The sequence below is a fragment of the Giraffa tippelskirchi genome, chromosome 10 (genome assembly GCF_054371585.1).
Source record: "Giraffa tippelskirchi isolate mGirTip1 chromosome 10, T2T-mGirTip1v1.2.pri, whole genome shotgun sequence".
Classification (NCBI taxonomy): Eukaryota; Metazoa; Chordata; class Mammalia; order Artiodactyla; family Giraffidae; genus Giraffa; species Giraffa tippelskirchi.
In genome coordinates, this window is record NC_137284.1 from 157,552,924 (window position 1) to 157,571,226 (window position 18,303).

General features: G+C 45.6%; 1 long non-coding RNA gene across 4 annotated transcripts in view; it reads left to right on the top strand.

The window, feature by feature from the left end:
* LOC145523384 (uncharacterized) overlaps positions 1-16,737 on the top strand; it is a 99,383-nt gene extending 82,646 nt beyond the window's left edge. For 3 of the 4 annotated variants that reach the window (XR_014066523.1, XR_014066525.1, XR_014066524.1), the window contains 2 exons: positions 6,912-6,993; positions 7,344-8,135. This is a non-coding gene — a long non-coding RNA (uncharacterized LOC145523384). Of the gene's footprint in view, positions 1-6,911; positions 6,994-7,343; positions 8,136-15,949; positions 16,020-16,549 lie in introns of those variants that run through there. The other variant, XR_014066526.1, reaches the window with a different exon arrangement.
* The last annotated feature ends 1,566 nt before the right edge of the window (positions 16,738-18,303 follow it).

The following is an 18,303-nucleotide window of genomic DNA, read 5'->3' on the forward strand; positions in this document are numbered from 1 at the left end:
TCAACTGTATCTTAACAAAGCTGGGGAAATTTTTTAAAAAGATGGATGATGAAAACTGCCCTGAGTTGCTTTCCTTTTTGTTTGTTTGTTTTTGAGCCATATGCTTATTAGACGTTCAGGTTTTTCAAAGGATATCACAACCCATTCTGTAGATTAAGCACTTTAGGATGACCTGCTTCCTTGGGTTTGTATTAAGGAATTTGAATCCCCTTTGATGGTTACATATTTGACTTTGAATATATTCTGTGATACATTTTAAAAAAATGCTTACATGTAAGGTTTTGTTTTGAGCAGCACTGCAGGTTATTATTGTGTTATGACTGCAGGATTTGTTTTGTTCAAATAGAAAATCCACCTGGGGCATTGGAAAAAAAGACAAGCACGATAAATGTTACATAAGAATCTGTATTAGCGGCTTCTGTGTGAATGCCAAGCAACTTGCTTTCTCATAAGAGCCTGTTCTTTCAAAATCCATTCTTCTCTTGCTCCTCACAGGAGCCGCTTGGGAATGTTGCTGTCACTTTTTGATTTTTTGTTAAGGTTTTATGTATTTTCTCAATTCAGTGATAAATATTGTAGGCAACTTTAAAACTATATAGAACATTATTTAACAGAATATATGAAGTTTGAGACAATCACATTATGTCAGTATACTGATTGAGTTCCTAATCCAGGTCCTGGGATCCAAATCTCCATGTCTAGCAAAGCAGAGCTTCATGTTCACATTTATATACCAGATTCTGGCTTCTTCCATAATAAATGCAAAGCAGGTAATTCAAGTTAAAAGTAAAGCTTTGACAACAATGCAAGGATTTTATGAAGTCGCTATATCGTGGCAAGACCTTTCCCATAATGTTTGTACATTCTGACACTAGAGAAACCTTTTCATATTCATAAAAAAATTAGTGTAAATTAGTTTTAATCTCCCCATTTTTGTTTTAGTGAACACTTTGGGAGTCAGATTAAAATGACATTCTGCAAAATATTTCACTGTGAGAACCACTTGGAGTTTCTTTCCTCCTAAGAAACTCTCAGCATGGTGCTAAACATTGCCCCTGGATGAGATGAGCAGACAGAAACTGACTTTATTCCTATGTGTTTGGGAGCAACACAGGGAGAGGGCTCCCCACGTGGCTCAGCGGTAAAGAATCCATCTGTCAATGCAGGGGACTCAGGTTTGATCCCTGGGTCGGGAAGATCCCCTGGAGGAGGACATGGCAACCCACTCTACTATTCTTACCTGGAGAATCCCATGGACAGGGGAGCCTGGCGGACTACGGTCCATGGGGTCGCAAAGAGTCAGACATGACTGAGCGCGGACGCAATGAAGGGAGAATGGACCCAGTTTGGATACTTGGATCCACAGAAACGGGGGGAGGAGTTTCCCAGTGCTGGGGAGGGCCACTGACCATCTGTGTTGGCTGAGTGGCTTCCCCAGAGAAAAAGTAAACCTCCTCCGGACTGTTTAACAGAAGGTAATTTTCCAACTTGAAGCCAGACACCTAGGAAGCTAGGACCTCACCCTTCCACAGGGACTGAGAATGGGTCCCCTCTCCCTTGGCATGTGCATTTCAGAGGGATGGCTCCGGGGTCCTTGAAAAAGACATTCATGGGTTGTAAAACTGGTAAGGGGCTTCTAAAAAGATTTACATCTCCAAAGGGCAGAGAAAGGATTTTCAATTATAAGTTTTCTGAAGTAAAGTCTCTAAGCAATGGGAGGTCAGGAAAAAACTCAGTCTGAGTTTCAGTGCAGCAGAGGGGAATGGAGGGCTATCGAGGTCAATGGTTTCACCTGTGAAAGTGCAGGTTGATGCGTGGGTTTCAGCGATGCAGAAAGATACAGGACTGGATACAGGAGGCAAGTCGGGACCAGTGGTCCAGGACCTCTGCCTGAGAGGAGAGGTTTCTTCATTGGCCTCTCACCTACGCGATCTGATCTGCAAAGAACACCTCCGTTTACCTCCCACTGGTTTCCACATTGCTTTTTTCTATCCCTGCTGTGATTGAATCCCTGTGCTCTTTATTGGACTCTCGGCTCTTAGCTCCATGCCCTCCCCTCTGTGCTGTTTGATGCTGTGTCCGGGGTTCTAAGAATCATATCTGTGCTTCACCAGTGAGTTCCCAGTGTCAACTAAAAAAATATGCACAGCCTAAATAAAAGTTGAGAATTATGTTTTATTTGGTGGACAAAACTGATGACTTAAGCCTGGGATGCAGCCTCTCAGATAGCTCTGAGGAGCTTCTCTGAAGGGAGGAGCCAGGATGGAGGGGAGTTGTTGCAACAAAAATCAGATAGTGGGAATATCAAATGATTACTGCTAAAGAAGACCACAGGCTTCCCAGGTGATGCCAATGGTAAAAAAATTCACCTGCCAATGCAGGAGATGTGGATTTGATCACTGGGTTGGGAAGTTCCCCTGGAGTAGGAAATGGCAACCCTCTCCAGTATTCTTGCCTGGGAAATTCCATGGATGGAGGAGCCTGGCGGGCTATAGTCCATGGGGTCACCAAGAGTCAGACTCGACTGAGCAACTGAGGACACACACACACACAGACATCTCAAGTTAATGAACGTAGCTCTTTTCTATGTGAGGAAAGATGCAAGAGTCTGGGCTTGTTGGAATCATTCCTTTGACATGCACTTTACTTGTCTGGAGCCAGTATCTTCTTTTTCTCCATCCTGAGTCCCCCCAGGGTGCACATTTGGGGGAGGCTGGTGGTGGCTGCTGGCTTGATGGCTGCATTTTCTGTTTACTGTTCGCTGATGTGGCAGGTGACATTTTCATCCCCGAGTAACTGGAAAGTACCCACAATGGGGAGAAGGAAGATGGACCATACTCTTCCAGTCTCTTCTTCCTGTTTGACTCCAGTCCCATGAGCCGTCCACCACCAGTGCTTTCTCTCTGGGGAAGTGCAGGGGGACCTCCAGCTCAGCAGAAACAAGAATTGTCTGTGCAGGGGCTATGCCCTGGTCTTGGAAACGGGCTTTCACCTTTCCTAGGATGTTAACTCCAGATCTCAGCTGGCAAAGCAGGGCAGTGTTTGTCAGATTCTGCCTCTTCTGTTCAGTTCAGTTCAGTCGTTCAGTCGTGTCTGACTCTTTGCGACCCCATGAATTGCAGCACGCCAGGCCTCCCTGTCCATCACCAACTCCCAGAGCCTACCCAAATCCATGTCCATTGAGTCAGTGATGCCATTCAACCATCTCATCCTCTGTTGTCCCCTTCTCCTCCTGCCCCCAATCCTTCCCAGCATTATGGTCTTTTCCAGTGAGTCAACTCTTTGCATGAGCTGGCCAAAGTATTGGAGTTTCAGCTTCAACATCAGTCCTTCCAATGAACACCCAGGACTGATTTCCTTTAGGATGCACTGGTTGGATCTCCTTGCAGTCCAAGGGACTCTAGAGAGTCTTCTCCAACACCATAGTTCAAAAGCATCAATTCTGCGGCGCTCAGCTTTCTTCACCGTCCAACTCTCACATCCATATATGACCACTGGAAAAACCATAGCCTTGACTAGACGTACCTTTGTTGGCAAAGTAATATCTCTGCTTTTAAATATGCTATCTAGGTTGGCCATAACCTTCCTTCCAAGCAGTAAGCGTCTTTTAATTTCATGGCTGCAATCACCATCAGCAGTGATTTTGGAGCCCAAAAAAATAAAGTCTGACACTGTTTCCACTGTTTCCCCATCTAGTTCCCATGAAGTGATGGGACCAGATGCCATAATCTTAGTTTTCTGAATGTTGAGCTTTAAGCCAACTTTTTCACTCTCCTCTTTCACTTTCATCAAGAGGCTCTTTAGTTCTTCTTCACTCTCTGCCATAAGGGTGGTGTCATCTGCATATCTGAGGTTATTGATATTTCTCCTGGCAATCTTGATTCCAGCTTGTGTTTCTTCCAGCCCAGCGTTTCTCATGATGTACTCTGCATATAAGTTAAATAAGCAGGGTGACAATATACAGCCTTGACGTACTCCTTTTCCTATTTGGAACCAGTCTGTCGTTCCATGTCCAGTTCTAACTTGCTTCCTGACCTGCATACAGGTTTCTCAAGAGACAGGTCAGATGGTCTGGTATTCCCATCTCTTTCAGAATTTTCCACAGTTTATTGTGATCCACACAGTCAAAGGCTTTGGCATAGTCAATAAAGCAGAAATAGATGTTTTTCTGGAACTCTCTTGCTTTTTCGATGATCCAGCGGATGTTGGCAATTTGATCTCTGGTTCCTCTGCCTTTTCTAAAGCCAGTTTGAACATCTGGAAGTTCACAGTTCACGTATTGCTGAAGCCTGGCTTGGAGAATTTTGAGCATTACTTTACTAGCGTGTGAGATGAGTGCAATTGTGCGGTAGTTTGAGCATTCTTTGGCATTGCCTTTCTTTGGGATTGGAATGAAAACTGACCTTTTCCAGTCCTGTGGCCACTGCTGAGTTTTCCAGATTTGCTGGCATATTGAGTGCAGCACTTTCACAACATCATCTTTCAGGATTTGAAATAGCTCAACTGGAATTCCATCACCTCCTCTAGCTTTGTTCGTAGTGATGCTTTTTAAGGCCCATTTGACTCACATTCCAGGATGTCTGGCTCTAGGTGAGTGATCACACCATCGTGATTATCTGGGTCGTGAAGATCTTTTTTGTACAGTTCTTCTGTGTATAAGTAGGGAAAACCACTAGACCATTCAGGTGTGACCTAAATCAAATGCCTTATGATTATACAGTGGAAGTGACAAATAGATTTAAGGGACTAGATCTGACAGACAGAGTGCCTGAGGAGCTATGGACAGAGGTTTGTGACATTGTACAGGAGACAGGGATCAAGACCATCCCCATGGAAAAGAAATGCAAAAAAGCAAAATGGCTGTCTGAGGAGGCCTTACAAATAGCTGTGAAAAGACGGGAAGCAAAAATCAAAGGAGAAAAGGAAAGATATTCCCATCTGAATGCAGAGTTCCAAAGAATAGCAAGGAGACATAAGAAAGCCTTCCTCAGCGATCAATGCAAAGAAATAGAGGAAAACAATAGAATGGGAAAGACTAGAGATCTTTTCAAGAAAATCAGAGATACCAAGGGAACATTTCATGCAAAGATGGGCTCGATAAAGGACAGAAATGGTATGGACCTAACAGAAGCAGAAGATATTAAGAAGAGGTGGCAAGAATACACAGAAGAACCAATACAGTATACTAACACATATATATGGAATTTGAAAGATGGTAACAATAACCCTATATGCAAGACAGAACAAGAGACACAGATGCATAGAACAGTCTTTTGGACTCTGTGGGAGAAGGTGAGGGTGGGACAATCTGAAAGAATAGCATTGAAACATTGTATATTATCATATGTGAAACAGAACGCCAGTCCAGGTTCGATGCATGAGACAAATGCTCAGGGCTGGTGCAATGGGATGACCCAGAGGGATGGGATGGGGAGGGAGGTGGGAAGGGGGTTCAGGATGGGGAACATGTCAATGTATGGCAAAAACCACTACAATATTGTAAGGTAATTAGCCTCCAACTAAAATAAATTAATTAATTGAAAAAAAAAGAATGATATGAGTTTGAGAGAGAAGGACCTGAAGATGAAAAAAATACAGTTTTCTAGCCCTAAGACAGAATGGTTATTGGTGACTGTTCCCTTGTAAAACATTTCTAAACTGGTGCTAAGCCAAGAGGAATGTACATCACACTTTAGAGCTAAGTTGGGCGTTAAAGACGAATTGGCGGCTTTGTAAGTGCTGAAGGTCCCCTTGGAGGAAGGGATGCTCTTGTGGTAGGGCATCGATTGGACAGTGCCATGTGCTGAAGTGGTACTCCTACACGGCAGGAGGAGCAAGCAGCCTGAAGTCAGATGAGCTGGATGTGAATCCTGGCTTTGCCATTCATAGTTGTAGAATCCCAGGTGAGTTGACTAAATTCTGGGGCCACATGGTTCTCATCTGCTAGGCAACGGTGATGACACCTGCTGGACTGGGTGTGAAGATGAGCAGTAATTCACGCAAAGCCCCTGGCTCCATGTCTGATCCTAGGAGGTGCTCGGGGAGTGGAGGAGTGAAGAACTTGCCACCAAGAACTAGCTGTCAGGCTTCAAAATAAACACAGACAATAACTTCACATTTACCCAAGAATCAACTAGTGAAGAAGTTTGGAGGATAATTATAGCAGGAAACCTAAGCAGAAAAAACTCATTAAAGTGAGTGTTACCTTTGTGAACATGGAGTAAGGATTATTGATTTCAAATCAAGAGAGGAAAAATAATCCCATCAAATATCCAAATAAGGAGCAGCTTTAAATTTTCACAGAAAGCAATTGAAAAACCAAATTAAAGACTAGCAGTGGAGAAAGGAATGTAAAAATAAACCAAGTGCTGGACTGGAAATGAGTTTCCGCAGTAAGGATTTGAACTTCAGCCTTCTGGCTAAAACAAGAAAGGAGGTGGCCTGGAGGCACCACACAGGCAGGGACGGTGGACCCACCAGGGCAGGTGAGGACTGTCTCGTGCCTGGGTCCTGAGTCACATCACAGACCTTAGAAATCATCCTGGGGCAGAGACGGGCAAGAATGGCCGAAGTTGAATTTAATTGTCGAAAAGAAAGAAATGTGGTCCTTTTTGGACAAGCGTTCCTGAATGATTGTTTCAGTGGCGCCTGTGTGGACTGCAACACCCTTGATGCAGGGCTTGTCTGCCTGTGATTTCCTTCACTGTTATGGATGTTTTGTGGGTTTGGACTTATTTTTCCTTTGAGATGACAGTCAGAGAGGGTTCAGAGGCCATAATTATACTTTGTTATGCCATGTGGGTTTCATAATTTCTCAATTAGATGTTTGTTAGTCACAGTTTAAAATGCCTGCACATTTCTTAAATACCAGCCCCAAATCCACCTTTCACTAATCAGTGACTCTTCTGCAGGTGAAATGCGTTTCCTCTGGCAACAAATGAAGATGGAAAGGCCTACCGTGGAGGGAACGTGAGCCATCACCAGGGCAGGAAGGTCAGTCACGGGTTGCCATGCTAGTCTTAGCAGCGGCTAGACCACAGAAAGCTATTTCAGAGAGACAGTGGTAAAACCAAAGCCCCTGTGAGTTAGAGTGCATCACAAATTGGCATAATAGTTTATGGAGGTCAGAAGTGCACAGATTACATGTCACCCTATTTCCATAGCAAGTCTCTCATCACTGCACATGTCTGAAACCAAGATCCATTTTTCTCACCTGCTTTTTCACCAGGTGAAAACATCCCTCTGGCTTCCCCCGCCTGTGTGTGTGTGTGTGTGTGTGTGTGTGTGTGTGTGTGTGTGTGTGTAGCATTACAATTCATTTCTCTGACCACTAATTCTTTCAGGCCAAAAGTTTGGATACCTGTTTGAGTCCAAGATGCAGTACTTGGATGCAATCTCAAAAACAACAGAATGATCTCTGTTCATTTCCAAGGCAAACTATTCAACATCACAATTATCCAAGTCTATGCCCTAACCACTAATGCTGAAGAAGCTGAAGTTGAACAGTTCTGTGAAGACCTTCTAGAACTAACACCCAAAAAAGATGTCCTTTTCATTATAGGGGACTGGAATGCAAAAGTAAGAAGTCAAGAGATACCTGGAATAACAGGAAAATTTGGCCTTGGGGTCCAAAATGAAGCAGGGCAACAGCTAACAGAGTTTTGCCAAGAGAATGCACTGATCATAGCAAACACCCTCTTCCAAAAACATAAGAGGAGACTGTATACATGGACATAACCAGATAGTCAATACTGAAATCAATTGATTATATTGTTTGCAGCCAAAAATGGAGAAGCTCTATACAGTCAGAGAAAACAAGACTGGGAGCTGACTGTGACTCAGATCATGAAATCCTTATTGCAAAATTCAGACTTATACTGAAGAAAGTAGGGAAAACCACTAGACCATTCAAGTATGACCTAAATCAAATCCCTTATGATTATACAGTGGAGGTGACAAATAGATTCAAGGGATTAGATCTGATAGACAGAGTGCCTGAAGAACTATGGACAGAGGGTCATGACATTGTACAGGAGGCAGTGATCAAAAACTTCCCCAAGAAAAATAAATACAAAAAGGCAAAATGGTTGTCTGAGGAGGCCTTACAAATAGCTGAGAAAAGAAAAGATGCAAAAGGCAAAGGAGAAAAGGAAATATATACCCATTTGAATGCAGAGTTCCAAAGAATAGCAAGGAGAGATAAGAAAGCCTTCCTCAGCGATCTGTGGAAAGAAATAGAGGAAAACAATAGAATGGGAAAGACTAGAGATCTCTTCAAGAAAATCAGAGATAACCAAGGGAACATTTCATGCAAAGATGGGCCCAATAAAGGACAGAAATGGTATGGACCTAACAGAAGCAGAAGATATTACGAAGAGGTGGCAAAAATACACAGAAGAACTGTACAAAAAAAATCTTCATGACCCAAATAATCACAATGGTGTGATCACTCACCTAGAGCCAGACATCCTGGAATGTGAAGTCAAGTGGGCTTTAGAAAGCATCACTATGAACAAAGCTAGTGGAGGTGATGGAATTCCAGTTGAGCTATTTCAAATCCTGAAAGATGATGCTGTGAAAGTGCTGCACTCAATATGTCAGCAAATTTGGAAAACTCAGCAGTGGCCACAGGACTGGAAAAGGTCAGTTTTCATTCTAATCCCAAAGAAAGGCAATGACAAAGAATGTTCATACTACCACACAATAGGACTCATCTCACACACTAGCAAAGTAATGCTCAAAATCCTCCAAGCCAGGCTTCAACAGTAAGTGAACCATGAACTTCCAGATGTTCAAGCTGGATTTAGAAAAGGAGAGGAACCAAAGATCAAATTGCCAACATCTGTTGCATCATCGAAAAAGCAAGAGAGTTCCAGAAAAACATCAACTTCTGCTTTATTGACTACGTGAAAGCCTTTGACTATGTGGATCACAACAAACTGTGGAAAATTCCTAAAGGGATGGGAATACCAGACCACCTGACCTGCCTCCTGAGAAATCTGTATGCAGGTCAGGAAGCAACAGTTAGAACTGGACATGGAACAACAGACTGGTTCCAAATAGGGAAAGGAGAACGTCAAGGCTGTATATCGTCACCCTGCTTATATGCATAATACATCATGCGAAATGCCAGGCTGGAAGAAACACAAGCTGGAATCAAGATTGCCGGGAGAAATATCAATAACCTCAGATATGCAGATGACCCCACCCTTATGGCAGAGAGTGAAGAAGAACTAAAGAGCCTCTTGATGAAAGTGAAAGAGAGAGTGAAAAAGTTGGCTTAAAACTCAACATTCAGAAAACTAAGATCATGGCATCTGGTCCCATCAGCTCATGGCAAATAGATGGGGAAACAATGGAAACAGTGAGAGGTTTTATTTTTGGGGGGGCTTCAGAATCACTGCAGATGGTGACTGCAGGCATGAAATTAAAAGACACTTGCTCCTTGGAAGAAAAGCTATGACCAATCTAGACAGCATATTAAAAAGCAGAGACTTTACTTTGTCAACAAGGGTCCGTTTGGTCAAAGGTATGGTTTTTCCAGTAGTTATGTATGGATGTGAGAGTTCGACTATAAAGAAAGCTGAGTGCCAAAGAATTGATGGTTTTGAACTGTGGTGTTGGAGAAGACTCTTGAGAGTCCCTTGGACTGCAAAGAGATCCAACCAGTCCATCCTAAAGGAGATCAGTCCTGAATGTTCACTGGAAGGACTGATGCTGAACCTGAAGCTCCAGTACTTTGGCCACCTGATGTGAAGAACTGACTCATTGGAAAAGACGTTGATGCTGGGAACGATTGAAGGTGGGAGGAAAAAGGGACAACAGAGGATGAGATGGCTGAATGGCATCACTGACTCAAGGGACATGAGTTTGAGTAAGCTCTGAGATTTGGTGATGAACAGGGAAGCCTGTTGTGCTGCAGTTCATGGGGTCGCAAAGAGTCAGACACGACTGAGTGACTGAACTGAACTGAAACAGAGTCCAGGATGGAGGTAAAGAACCTGCCTGCCAGTGCAGGAGATGTGGGTTCAATCCCTGGGTCAAGAAGATCCCCTGGAGAAGGGAATGGCTACCCACTGCAGTATTCTCCCCTGGAGAATCCCATGGACAGAGGAGTCTGGTGGGCTACAGTCCATGGGGTTGCAAAAGAGTTGGACATGACTTAGCAATTCAACAGCAACTGTATATAGAGGAAAAGAGACTGGGTTGGAAAAGCCTGTGACCCAGAGGGAGAGAACAGGCTCCTGGAGACAGGCATTAGGAAGGTGTCCTGATGACCAGGGTCCGACGGCTTGCAATGCAAAGGCTGGACCCTGTGGTGTCTAAGCGCTCTCTCTCCGTTGTGCCCCCTCCCTCTCCCCCCCTTTCCCCAGCTTTCTGGGATTCCAGAACAAATGCATACCATATATTGGGAACATGAGGAACAAAACTAAACACTTAGAGGAATCACTGCTTAATCAAGTTGAGTTGTATTCAGAAGTGAGACATCTCACAAGGTTGCACGTATTGCTGGGCATCTTTTCAGGGGATGGTGGGGACCCTTGATTCCAGAGTCTCTGGTGAGTGACATGCCTTCCCGTGGCGTTGGTGGCAGCCCCGGCTTTCTGTCTGATCACACTGGCTCCTCTCTGAGCTCAGATAAGTCTGAAGCCATCATCTCCTCTGTACCTGACGAGCAGAGGCAAACACTGCCTCAGTGTGACATTAACAGGACAAGATGTGAAGGCGGCTAATACAGTACAGACGTATCACTGAGATGTAATAAATCACTTAGGGAAAGAGCGGATGAAGATTTTCTGTCTTTCCCTGGATCCGTCTTCTTTTCCGTAAGGCAGGGACTAGGTAGTTTGTGAGGAGATGTGCCATCTAATCACTTTAGAGAGGCTCAGCTTCTCTGCTACTTTTGCTGTTTTCCCCCATGGAGATGATGGGAATCTTTGATGTTGGAGGGCCATTACTGGACTGATTGGTTTCCTGTATGTTTCATGGTGTTCCTAGGTCTTGAGAGTCCATCCAACAATGCTCATCTCCATGGCTTGGTCTCCTAAGAGAGAACAGAGAGTCAGCTAAGATCAATGAAGCCTTTTGATAGACTTTTCTTGATATTAAAAAGTAAAAGGGGATTATGAATTTGAAAAGCAGAAACATGGCCACTTGGAATCTAGCCTTGAATGTTATCCAGACGTTAAGTGGAAATAATGTTATTTACAAGTAAACTATTCTTTTCCCCAAGGTAAGAAGACCAAAGTTAGGGTGAAGCTTGACATAAGGGTATTTTTTGAAATAAGGAAACCAAATGCGGAAAAAAAGAAACAGTGGAGGAAATAAAATCAGTGATGGCAACACCCTCTAATGTTTGCATTTACCCAACAAACGTTTGTTCAGCTAGATCCACACCAAGCAAGGCGCTGAATGTGAATAAGTTCCTGGCCAAGTTAGCAAACGGTGCTTCAGAGAAAAGGAGTGAGGGAAAAGATGGTTCCTGTTTCCATTGCAGTAGTAACTGTTAATTAAATCTTTGGTGCTAGATTGCCTTCTCATCCTCATTTCTCTATTCCCTACCTCTGGCAAGTGATCTCCCAGCGGGTAGAGTGGGGAGGGTATATTTCTTGGCCCCAGAGTCCTCGGGTTCGACTACTTTCTTCAGCCAATGGAATTTTAACCAACTTGTTGCAACCAGTGCTCTTAGAGGTGCTAGCGTGGTCTGGCTTGGCCTCTTGCCCCTCTGGGATCCACCATGAGAAGGATGTGTCCTGGATAGCTGCTGGTCCAAAGAGAATGTGGAGACAAGTGGAACAGAACTGAACCTGAATCAGAGCCTGAAGCCAACCTCAGCTGACTCACAGCCCACTCCAGTATTCTTGCCTGAGAAATTCCATGGACAGAGGAGCCGGTGAGGCTCCTGCCCTTGGCATTGCTACGAGTCAGATATGACTGGGCATGCAGGCACCGACGGATGATGAAGTGTTTGTTTGCCTGCTCAGTCACGTTCAACTCTTTGCGACTCTCCCACTCCAGCTCCTCTGTCCATGGGACTTCCCAGGCAAGAATGCTGGAGCAGGTTGCCATTTCCTCCTCCAGGGGATCTTCCTAACCCAGGGATTGAACTCATGTCTCTTATGTCTCCTGCATTGGCAGGTGGATTCTTTACCATTGTGCCATCTGGGAATCCAGAGTTTATAGATGATGAACTACTTGTCTTATGAACAACAAAAGTAACTTTAGTTTTGAAACTATTTAAAAGGTTGCTTTAGCTGAAAAAAAAAATCACATAGGGACAAAAAGTTTCCCCAAAGAGGCACGTTTCCCCAGTCTAAGGAACATGACGACAAGGCTCACTTTGATCGCCTTGGAATTCTCCTGTATTTTACCGGTGTTTTCCTTGGCTGTTGCAAATCACTAGGCATTTCTCCTTTTCCTGCTCCCTTGCAGGCTCGAGGGGGTGGTCCCTCCCATGTTGCCGTTGCCAGATCGGCATCTGAGCCATGAACACTCTACGGCCCTGCTCTTGCCACCACTGGAAGGGAGGTTGCCAACACCAGAGGTCAAGGGGCTCATGTCTGCCCCGCGGGGAGGGTCCCCCCATGACTGAATGGAACCGATTCTGCAGACATGGCACCTCTTCTGATTCTCACTCAGCGTCCATGGCAACCGGCTCGTCCCAGGAGGGCACCACGTTAATCAGGGCTGGGGTAAACACCCCGAGAGACAGACATGGCACTGCGATTGAATTCCTCTTCTCCATCTCTGGCACTGCCCGCTGTTTGCAAACTCTGCTTGAGAATTTTTGCTTTCTTCTCAAGACGCATTCTGTGCTAGGCCTCTCCTGAGTACTTGTGTGGGAGTTCCTCTGGCAGGCGGCTTCATCAGCCTCTTGTCATCCTTTAGGGCCACCTGAGTCACCCCAAGCTGGGGTGCCAACCACACAGGGATTTACATGTATTTTCTTTTTCTGCCATGGAGGGCGACACGAGGATAGGCCGATGGAGATTTGATGGCCTTGAATAATCTATATTAAAACAAGGAAGAGAGAGAAGAGCTGTGGGAAAGATACCGGGTGGCCTAGTCTATTCTGAACCAGCTTAGGGAATCAAAGATACTTCGTTGGCAGGAAATACCTGCCTTGAATCCCGTGGACGCTTGAGACAAGGTTATAGTTCTGGATGATTCTTAGAGGGAGGGTCAGTACCAAAATGATCCAAGTTTTGCAGAACTCTAAAAATCTGTCACCTGGAATAGAAACAGAGTCACAGATTGTGTCAGGACAGTGACCTCAAGGGACAATACTAGGAGATGAAGCCATAAAGTGAATGACATTGGCAGAGATTTTGGGCACTTGAAATGCCCCTTTTATGCTCCTGGTACATAGTTTAATGAGATGGTGTCTAAAGATCCTTGCACCTCTAACTTTATATGAGTCTATCCAGACATTTAATGGAAAATTTCAGTTGTTTTCCCAATGAAGCTGCCACACATCTGCTATTTTAATGGGCTTGCTTTCCATCCTTAGTATCCAGAGGAGGTGGACATAAATCAATTTGAGTTCCAGCTATTCCTTTGATCGAGGGAGAAAAAGTCACATAATATTGGAAGAGAGAGGTTGGAAGATTTTCTTGTCTGTGGGAAAGGGATGATGAGCTGAAACAAATAACTGGCAGAAACTGTCTTTGTGTTGCTCTGATAAAATATGCAAGCAGGGGAGGGGGGACCCCAGGGAGACCTCATGTGTCTGGGAGGGGGACAAAGTTTGAACTCTGGAGATTTGCACACTTTGACTTTGTTTATAATCATTATCAAATCTCCTGTCTTGTGCTGAATTCCAATCTTTATTCCAGTCACAGAACTCCTCCTCCTAGTATTTTTGTGAAGTAAAGCTGATTATAAAAACTCTGTTCTTCACCATTTGGCTTAATTCCTTGTGTTAAAGATGACAGTAAAATCAGCTTGGTTCAGACCTGCTGCTTTCAATCCCTTTTTGGAAGGAAGTCTTTTCCTCTCTTCTGCAGACTCCTCTGATTTGTAGCCCATCCTCTAAGAGATAGATTGAGGGTTCTCTTTATTCCTTTGAAAAAAAGAGGGTATTAAAAACCCAGTTTAATACTCAAGCTGAGAATGTAAAGGCAAGGCTTAGTCTTTTTCAGAAATTAAATTAAGAAGTTCACTTTAAATCTCTCAAGCTTTCCCTTTGATACTTGAAAAATGCCCTTTCATTATTTTTAAAAACAACAACAAAACACTTATCTTTTTCCACTGAAGTGAAAGTCGCTCAGTCTCGTTCAACTCTTTGCAACCCCATGGACTGTACAGTCCATGGAATTCTCCAGGCCAGAATACTGGGGTGGGGGGTAGCCTTTCCCTTCTCTAGGGCATCTTCCCAACCCAGGGGTCAAGAAGACTGAAATAAAAAAGTAGGTTAAAAAACCGTCTGAGTTCTGACTAGCACCGATGTTGGCTTCCCTTACTCCATGGGGTAAAAAGCAGAAATACTACTTCTCCTTTAACACAGTTCATGATTTTTTCTTGTTGCTGTTACTTTGAATGAGACCTGTCCTCGCCCCTCACTCAGTGAACCAGTATTCACGGAGATGAAGTTCTGCCTGGGAGGCACCTCCAGGGAACACGGGGAGGTGGGCAGGGCCCTTCTGTCCTGAAGGAGGCTGGGACAGGGCGCAGGGCACTGAGCCTAACTCCTGCTTACGTGTGAAATGTGGCCATCAGCCCGAGACAGGGCAGCGAGAAGCATGTTCCCAGTGCACCCGCATTGGAAGGAATGAGGATTGTAAAGAGCAGTGCATTTCCTCCGGGCCCAACCACTAAACGAAAGGTCAGATCCCGTGGTTCCCAGCCCGGGGCTCTGCCTTCCGCCCTGAGGTCTGTGAGGTTGATCTGGGGTCGTTCCTCGTGGGTCCTGGCGGGTCTCCCTCCACCACTTCACCTGCCCAGTCTCTTTTCACTGTTTCCCTGAACTGCGGTGCTGGAGAAGACTCTTGAGAGTCCCTGGGGCTGCAAAGAGATCCAACCAGTCCATCCTAAAGGAGATCAGTCCTGAATATTTATTGGAAGGACTGATGCTGAAGCTGAAACTCCAATACTTTGGCCACCTGATGCGAAGAGCTGACTCATTGGAAAAGACCCTGATGCTGGGAAAGATTGAAGGCAGGAGGAGAAGGGGACAACAGAGGATGAGATGGCTGGATGGCATCACCGACTCAGTGAACATGAGTCTGAGTAGACTCCGGGAGTTGGTGATGGACAGGGAGGCCTGGCGTGCTGCAGTCCATCGGGTCGCAAAGAGTCGGACACGACTGAGCGACTGAACTGAACTGAACTTAATATCTGCTGATTGTTCTCAGTGCAAAGCCCTGGCAGGAGGTCAGGGATGGGTGGGAAGAGGGCAGGCAGGGGTCCTCATTCCTTTGGCTTTCTCCCTGGGTGTGTGGGTGGGGGGTTGTCTAGCAGCACCTCTGGGCTAAAAGAAGCTGCTCCTCTCCAGGAAAGCTGCCCTACTGGGTTCCTTACCTTCTGGGGCTTGCCAGCCTGTTCCCCAACTTGTACCAGCCCTGAGCTCCTGCCCTCTCTGGGATGGTCCCCATGCTCTCTCACCTTTGCAATTCATCCCTCTGAAAATAAACCCTGCCTGAAGGGCCCACAGTTCAGTGTTCTGGCTTTTTGCTTGCTTGTTTTCTTTTATTTCTCTTTAAAATTCATTTTTGTGTTGGTTTCTGCCATACATCCACGTGAATCAGCCATAGGTACACATATGTCCCCTCCTTCTTGAACCTCGCTCCCACCTCCCACCGCATCCCACGCCTCTAGGTTGTCACCGAGCCCCGGATATGAGCTCCCGGCCTCACACAGTAAATTCCCACTGGCGGTCTGTTTCACATGTGATAACGTGTATGTTTCCAAGCTACTCTCTCCATTCATTCCACCCTCTTTCCCCCACCAGGTTCACAAGACTGTTCTATGTCTGCATCTCCATTGCTGCCCTGCATATAGGATGCTGGAGACTCTGACTGGTACAAGGACCTTCTTGTTAAACTCTTGAGCTAGTGGAGGGACAGAGGGCAGGACCTCAGACCCCACTGTCCCTTGGGGAGGACTCATACTCTGGTGGGGACTCCTTCATAGATGCCATTAGGCAATCATCTGACTTATTCTCTCCTTATGGCAAACTTTGAACTGTTGAAGCCAAGTGTAGCTCTTAAATAAAAAATAATTTGTATCCGGCAAATGGAACCGATTTGAAAAGGAATGGCTCATGGTGATTTAGTGAATGGTCAGGTTTCTATTTCATAAATAACAAAATAGAAATTAGGAGCGTGTCAGAACACATTAGCACTCACCCATAAATAAAAGTGATTTTATTAGAAGTGGTAAATTATGCTTACTTAATTCACTGTGTCATGCCCAGCACTTTGCTATATATCCTGTGGGTTTTTCCACTCCCTGGATGTGTTCCAGTTCAACAAGACAAACATTTGGGTAAGTGATATAATAGAAACGCAATTATGAGTAAATAAATCTTGTTTTCCTCTGTTTTGTGCAGTAGGGCTTGGCTGTCCTTCGGCAGATGGACAGGCCTGAGCTTCACGACCCGGGAGATTCCTGCACCCCCTCGGTGAGTCCCTTTCTCTCTCTTTAAGGCCAATTGGTAGAAAAGAAAAGATGAAAGTCTGTCCCTGAACATGAGATGCCAGAATAAAGGAGTCTTCCTCCTCTGCTAGGTGGTATTAGTCCTGCTAGTGTTTTGGCTTCTGAGGAGAGCAAGTCTTTGATCCACACGGTGGGTTGGGGGTCACAGTTGGCCACGTCCTGCAGGCCAAGTCCGAAGGCATGGGAAGCAGGGCGTTCTCCAGAAGACAGACCTACACTGACTCCATTTCCGTAAGTGTGCAATCCCGATTGGGGACCACACTGATACACATTGGAAAGTTCCAGTAACACCAACGGGTGACCCGGGACCCAGAGGAGAGTCAGGAAGTCAGGAGGTGTCTGAGGGAGCCCTCCCGGAGCCCGTGGAGCTTGACGGGCATGTCAGAGCAGACATCAGTATCCCATCTCTTCCGTTTGACAAGGATGTGCAGGTAGAGATCTGTGCCTCGGCTCTCTCGTCTGACAAGGCCAGTCCTTAACAAAACTCCCAACTTCTGGAGCACCTCCAACTCTTTCCACAGCTTCTCCCACCTCCCCAGGAGGACTCAGGGACCTTCAGCTCGCTCCTGCCCTGGGCTCCTCACCAATGGTCCTTCACCCCCTCTGTGTCATCATCCCATCTCTGAATTCTCTCCCCTTGGCCCTTGAAAACACCTATTTTTGTTCTACTTTTCCAGGACCCTGACTATTAAATGATAATGATATAAAAATAATGCATATAAACAATTCAGTTCAGTTCAGTTCACTCAGTTGTGTCTGACTCTTTGCGACCCCATGGACTGCAGCACACCAAGCCTCCCTGTTCATCACCAACTCCCAGAGTTTACACAAACTCATGTCCATTGAGCCGGTGATGCCATCCAATCATCTCATCCTCTGTCATGCCCCCTTCTCCTCCCGCCTTCAATCTTTCCCAGCATCAGAGTATTTTCTCATGAGTCAGTTAATATGCTGTTGGTGAGTTACCCTTTCCTGGGAACATAGTGCCTTCAACCAATAGAAGGCTCCAGGCAGGGGCCTTGAGCATCCATAGGGAAGGTGTGGAGGGGCATTCTTTGGGACCCTGGCCCAGCATGAGGCTCCCCACTCATGGAACAACACGCCTCCTTGGGATCTGTAAGGTTTCTTCCTGGAAGGTTCTCCCCGCACCTCCAGACCTGGCTGGGGCTGCTGGTACAGTGCTACATATTTACTTTTATTAACTTTTTTGGCTGTGCTGGGTCTTTGTTGCTGCGAGGGGTTTTCTCTAGTTGCAGAGAGCTGGAGCCCCCCGCGAGTTGTGGTGCGCAGGCTTCTCATTGCCGTGGCTTCTCTTGTTGAGGGGCACAGGCCCTGGGGCATAGGCCCTAGGGCACGTGGGCATCAGTAGTTACGGATCCTGGGCTCTAGAACACAGGCTCGTTAGTGGTGGCACATGGACTTAGTTGCTCTGCAGCACATGGGATCTTCCCGGACCAGGGAGCGAACCCGTGTCCCCTGCATTGACAGGCCGATTGTTTACCACTGAACCACCAGGGAAGCCCCAGATACAGTGCTATATAAACCTTTCATTATAGTCACACTTTCAAAAGCATTCTCCTAGCTGAGTATTTTGCATTTGATTGCCCGAATGATAAGGGGAAGTGCCTTTCTCATTTGACAGCTAGG